The 6590-nt window shown below is 55.5% G+C and overlaps 1 pseudogene across 1 annotated transcript; it reads right to left on the bottom strand.

Annotated features, from left to right (window-relative positions):
- Nucleotides 1-1432: 1432 nt before the first annotated feature.
- LOC308578177 (tapasin-like) lies at nucleotides 1433-6231 on the bottom strand (annotated as a pseudogene). Its single transcript has 7 exons — nucleotides 6217-6231; nucleotides 5518-5915; nucleotides 4370-4702; nucleotides 3542-3868; nucleotides 3084-3173; nucleotides 2281-2321; nucleotides 1433-1953 (listed from the first exon to the last, which is right to left on the bottom strand). The product of its transcript is annotated as a tapasin-like (transcript).
- Nucleotides 6232-6590: the final 359 nt, after the last annotated feature.

Raw genomic sequence — 6590 nt, 5'->3', positions numbered from 1 at the left:
TGTGAGACCACAGAAGAGCTACCTTGACACCTGAGAACACACAAATGGCGGGGGGGAAGCAAACTGCACTTTTCAGTCATTAGTGGACCTTCCTGCCTAAATGTAAAGCATAGATCACTATTGAGAAAATATTTCTTCCAAGGTGCTAGAATACCACAAGTAACTGAGCAGTGCACTGTTACACCATTATATTTCCATGCAAATATCCTTAAAGTAGCATGATATCCAAGTCCCTTTCAGGTTCACATGGACACACACATCTGGGACGGAGAATACCAGGTTATTATTTACCACCTTAAATTGTGCGGAGAAAAGGATTGCAAAGTAGCCACCTTTGCAATCTTATCTCCGAAGGGGGGAACTGTAGCAGGAACCCCCCCACCCCAATCATTCTGTTTGCACAAACTTCACACACACTCACACTCACACACTACATACGCCACATTTCTGTTATAAATTCATAGAAAATCAACCATACATCGGATTTGCACTGTTCCATTTTTTACTCCATGTGACAAAGACTATCAAAGGATCAAAGGGGGGTGCTTGGTTTCTGGTCAGCCATAATCTCTTCAGCATACCAGCACATCCACAGGAGCCCTGCCCAGTTGCTATGTCAACCCTGATAATCCCAGACAGAAGACAATCAAAATCACAAAGAACAGTGGATTCACCACGGGCTGAAACAAAGGACAATGATCAGATCTTCCCTCTGGGGGCAGGAAACTGCAAACTCCCCATTGTCACCTGGAAAGTACTCATGGGGAGGGGGAAAGGAGGAACCAGCCAGGTGACAGGACACTCAGGTTACCACCACAACTCCTCCCTCAACCCCTCCTTTCTGTAATGAATGCATGATGTCAACCCTTTCTGTAACGTATGCATGATGTCAACCCCTCCTTTCTGTAATGTATGCATGATGTTTCTGGGGGTGGGCTTGACCTAGAGGAGGGGAATTTCAAAAGTTTTTATAAGGTCTTGCGGCCCATTGTTCTGGGTCTTTCCTCTCTCCTGCAAGTGAGGGGAACACCCTGATGCATCAGTTCAATAAAGGCCAAGCCTACAGGCTGCTGTTTTGCTCCAAGTTATCCTGGTTGGTGTCTTTGTTTTGTCCAAGGGAGCCCTCAGATTTTTCCGTTAACACAGTCTACAGCAGAATCTACACAGAATGGGGAGGGGGGCGAGTTCTGGGCTCTGGGGGAGGGAAGGGGGGCAGGTCCTAGTCCGTATCGAGAGAGAGGGCCGAGGGGAACGAAAGCTGCTCTGCCTGGCCGTCTCTGCAGGGATGTTGCGGGGAAACGGGCTCCTTTTGCACCCAGGTCTCTAGAGGGGATAAACCTGGGTCTGGACTGTACCACTTCAGGTCCCCCAGAGGGGGAGGTAAAGGGACACCCAATGACCCACATTCTGTAAGTGGAGGATCCCTGATTGATTTATTTGGGGGGGGGGAGGGATATGCCAATCTTGCTCAAGTCAGCCTCCCCTCCTCCAAAAAGGTTCTCTCCCACAATCCCAAAGACAACACAGGCCCCCCTCAAGAGTCTCCCAGAGCATGTGCAGAGTTCAGAGATGCTTTTGTTGCGATTCCTGTCTTGCGGAAGGTTGGACTACATGACCCTCAGGGCCCCCTCCCAATTCTACACTTAAATAATTTCACAGCACGGAAGTGAGGAGGGGCAGGGACTGTCAGAAAGGGGGGCTTTTGCTATGCAGAGATCTGGCCCCCCCCTTAAAATCAGAGCTGTGAATCTGCAGGATGCGAAGCCAAGCAGACCCCTGACCCCAAAAAGGCAGGGGAAGGGGGCTTCCCACAAGGGACCAGTGGGGCAAGACTGGGCAGCCAAAGAGGAGGGACCCAGGAGTCCGGGGGCCTACGATCCACTTTGCTCTTTCAACGGGATCCGGAGACAGGCAACAAACCAAGCCGGGAGCAGGGTTGCCCAGAGTCCGTTACTGCAGAAAGAAGAGAAATCCGTGAGATACTGACCCGATTCAGAGAGGAAACATTAGCTGGCTGGGGGTTGCAATTGCAGGAATTGCTCCACAACAACCCTGTGAAGCAGGCAGACTGGATCCTGCCCCCCGGGACCCCTGAGAGCTTTATCATGGCCAGGGACTGGGGATTCGAACCCAGATCTCTCTGCCAGGGCCTAGTCTGGCCCTCTCACCACTGCACCGCACTGCCTCTCAGTGGGTGGCACAGAGATGTTTTTTTTAAAAGAATATAAAAATGAAGAATCGAGAGAACTTGGCAGTCTTGGGCGTATCTTGGACACTGACCTCGGATTTGGGCTTCTCCGATTTGGGTTTTTCTTCAGAAGCTGAAAAGGAGGATAATGAAGCAGGGAAAGGTTAATGACCAGAAAACCCAGGGAAATGGACAGGAATACTTGAAAGCATGCAGAAAGCTAAAAAGGAAATCAACATTTCTGAGCCGCTGGGCAGGGATGTTTTTAGCAGGCGACCAAAGAGAGTCTGGCCAAGGCGCCTGGTTGGTATCAAGAGGCAGGGAGTTCCAAAGAGCCTTGGAGCCGGGAGGGACCCCGAGGGTCATCTAGTCCAACCCCCCGCAAGGCAGGAATCTTGAACCCACAACGCTGATATCAAGAGTCTCAGGCTCTCCCGGCTGAGCTTCTTGTACTGGCAAATGTGGGAAAGGGGAGTCAATTGGCCAGTGCCAGTTCCGCCATTCAAAGGGGTCAGGTGGTGGAGGAGAGATTTCTCAACTGCTTTTACTGTCAATATTTGCATGGTCTTAATAGATTCTGAATAGTCTCCCCCAGGAAAATATTTCTATTTTTCATTATAATAATTAGACTTGAGGGAGGCTGGGTTATTTGTTTTGGTTCTCATTTTTATCATGTACGTTGTGTTTTCATCGTGCATTTTTATGCCACAAACTGCCCGGAGATCCAGAAAAGGAGGATGCTGTGTACATTTATAGAATCCTAGAATTGTAGAATCAGAAGGGACCCCAGGAATCTCAGCTAAAGTATCCCCTAAAATATTGACCAAATGGTAAAATAGGACCATATTGATAACAAAAATAACAGTACAGAAGGGGTGGGTGGGAACAACCTTACCCCATCGGAAGAAGGACCGCAAGACCCCCAGGAGCACAATGGCGACCAGGAACAAGCCGATGGCGTCCTCCAGGGAGGGGCCCAGGGACCCTGGGTGGGGGGAGAAGGGGCAGAGGCAGAAGGGGGGCGTCAGAGAGGGAGAAGGGGGGCGATGTCAGACCCCCACCCTGCCTTGGCCACCCAGTGCAGGTCCCAAAGCTGCACCTTCGCCCCACCCCCCATATCCTCCACCCCATGCCCGACTTGATCAGTGCCAATTCACAGAATCCTAGTTGGGAGGGCACCCCAGCGGTCATCCAGCCCAACCCCCTTCAAGGGAGGAATCCCAGCTAAATCACCCAGGACAGGCGACCTCCCAACCTCCGCCAGTCAGGAATCGCACCCGCAGCCAATCTTCTGGGCCTTGCTACCCAGCCCCCAGGGGACCCCGGCACAGACCCCCAAGTGCAGACCCCCACCTGCCACATGGAGCACGACCGCCTTCTTGACCCCCGCCTCGCCCAGCCCTGCATGGCCTACATGGCAGACGTAGGAGACCCCGTGGTCCTCGGTCGGGACGGGCAGCAGGCGGGCGAAGCTGGTGAAGCTGAAGGTGCCGTCAGGAGCCTGGCGGTGCCCCGAGTCCCCGATGTCCAGGAAGGCGTCCTGGGGGGCGCCGGACCCCCTCCGCTTCCAGCTGACCGAGGCACCCAGAGGGAAGAAGCCGGAGACCTCGCAGGCCAGCTGGGGCCGGGCACTGGGGGGCACGGAGAGCGTCGTGGGGCGCAGCGTCACCTGGGGGGGCTCTGCAGGGCGAGAGGGAGTGAGCAGAGCGCCCCCTGCTGACAACCAGGAGCACTGCAGGCTCCCAGCTGCCGGGAGGGGAGAGGGGGGCTCTTGGATTCGAATCCTGAGGAAGACAGGGTCCCCGTTGGCTTGACCAAGTGGCCAGGCGCTTCTTCAGGAGCCTCCCAACCCAGGGGCAGTCTCTCTGGATCGCTTGGTTCTTAGAAGCGTAGAATCAGACAGGTGGAAGGGATCCCCAAGGGTCATCTAGCCCAACCCCTGCCAGGCAGGGATCTCAGGGCAATTGGGCCACTGCGAGGTTGAAGCACTCTCCCTATGTTCTTTTGGCGCCTCCAGGCCCAGGAGCAGTCTATCTGGATCCCTAGGGCCTGGCCGGCATTTGGCCACTGTGAGAATGCAAGATGCTGGCTCCATGGGGGTCCCTTTGGGCAGTGGACCCCCTTTCCCCTTCCTTCCCTCCGCCCTCCCTGCAAGGGAGACCCCCCCGGTCGCTCACTCACCCACCACCTTGAACTCGAGCGCCTGCTGGGCGTGCAGGTGGGGCAGGTAGACGGTGCAGATGTAGGTGCCCTCGTGGCGGACGGCCACGCTCCACAGGCGCAGGGAGGCACCGCCGCCCTCGGCGTCCAGCAGCAGCTCATCCCCCTCCTCGGCCACCGACACCCCCCGCGTGGCTCCGTCGAAGGCCAGCACCACCTTCCCGGCCCCCCGGAACTGATGGCGCCACTCCACCGAGAAGGCCGAGGCCGGCGCTGAGAAGCCGCAGTGCAGGACTGCCGGGCGCCCGAGGCGGGACTCCAGGCGCGGCGTCCGCGTGAAGACCGACAGCACCGCTGCGCAAGGAGGGAGGAGGGCGAGGTGAGCGGGAGAGATCCCCAGCGGTCATCTAGACCCACCCCCGTGCAAGGGAGGAATCCCAGAAGGGAAAAACAACAAACCCAGGGCTGTGTTTAGCAGATGCGGCGCCAGGCTGCAAATGTCCGCCCGATAGTGTTGGGGTGGCCGTAGCTGCGCACTGCCAGCCATTGTGGGGGGCGCAACTCTCCCTCATGCCAATGCAGGAGAGCGATCCCCCGAGAGGCCAGCGCCCTATGGGAAAGACCGCTCTGAACAAGCCCACCATCTATTTGATTTATTCATTTAATTTCGTGGTTCTCAAATTTGGGGGGACCCCCATGAACGCTCTCCCTTTCAGCCAGTGCCCTAAAAGAGGCATGGTTTGGAACAACTGTTTGAACGACCCAGTAAGATGAAAGCAAGATTTGAAAGAGCAACAATTACTTGCCAAATGACTCAAAATCCACTTCAAACTACTCCAAGTAGTTCAACCCAGCAGATGCCTTTGATCCAGGGATTTCTGCTTTCCGCTTGCCCCACGGTGCCCCCTATCTCCCGCCCCCCAGGAGGGTGGAACCAATGACATTGGACATTCCTCATTTAAATCATGGCCTTTCTGCCCCGCCTTCTCCTCCCAGGGGCTGAAGGCGGCCTCCCTCCCCTTCCCCTCCCCTTCCCCCGCGCTGACCCTGCCAGGCCGGCCTGCCTGAGAAGCACCGACTGGCCCTCGGTCCCTCTCTCCCAGGCTGCTGGCGCAGGGCTCTGACCGCTAGGCCGCTCGGCTGCTCCCCTTCCGCTCGCCAGGTGGGACCTGCGGTGGTGGTGACGCTGCTGACCCCATCCTGCTGCTTCCAAGGCGGGGCCTCCTCCGTGTGCAGGACGCTGCTGACCCCGAACTCGGCCTCGGGGGCCTGCATGCTGGCGATGAGCCACTTGCCCCTCTCCAGGGCGCGGGGGCAGCCCCCTCCGCCCACCAGCCCCTCCGCCCAGGCGACAAAGTGGGACTCTTGCGGCGCGTAAGCGTTGATCTCGCAGGAGGATTCCGCCTCGCTGGCATCCGGACTCAGCCAGGGCGGGGGGGGTGGCCGAGGCCTGACCGCCCCACAGGGCCCCTGAGGGGTCTGCCGGGGGGACAAAGCGGGGGGAGGTGAACCAGTGTCTGGGGGGGGAATGATGAGCCTTGTCTCTCCACTGCCGGACCCCCCCAACCTACATCGCAGGGGGTTGGAGTGGATGACCTTTGGGGTTCCCAACTCCACCGTTCTGTGTCAGCCAGTTCAGTTCAACTCGCAGAATCACAGAATTGGAAGGGACCCCCGAGGGTCATCTAGTCCAACCCCCTGCGATGCAGGAATCTCAGCGAAAACAAGATGCCCTCTAAGGAGGATTTGTTTTGTCTATTTAATGGGATTTAAACGCCAGTTAATAAACCAAAGCAACCAAGCAGTTTGCTTGGTTCAGATACCTCTGAATCGTGTAAATGCTGAGGTTGGAAAACAATTTGAAGTACATTCAGAATAAGCATAACTAGATGAAATTAATCCACAACAATAGGACTCCTGAGTTCCTGAGATGATTTCTTTTGTCCTTTCACTGTATTTATTTTTCCCAATTGGAACTATGAAATGGTGATTTTCTTGAGTCAAAATGAGAGTAACCCTGAACGTTTCTTAGAAAAAAAGCACTGAACCTATATACCAGAGAAGAATGTACGGAACTGTAGTTGTTTGCATATATAGTGATATACAGTGGTACCCCACAAGACGAATGCCTCGCAAGACGGAAAACCCGCAAGACGAAAGGGTTTTCTGTTTTGGAGGCGCTTCGTAAGACGAATTTCCCTATGGGCTTGCTTCGCAAGACGAAAGCCCATAGGGAAATCTC

Source organism: Podarcis bocagei, assembly GCF_964188305.1.
Source record: "Podarcis bocagei genome assembly, chromosome: W".
NCBI lineage: Eukaryota > Metazoa > Chordata > Lepidosauria > Squamata > Lacertidae > Podarcis > Podarcis bocagei.
This window is presented reverse-complemented; position numbering and strand designations above follow the sequence as displayed.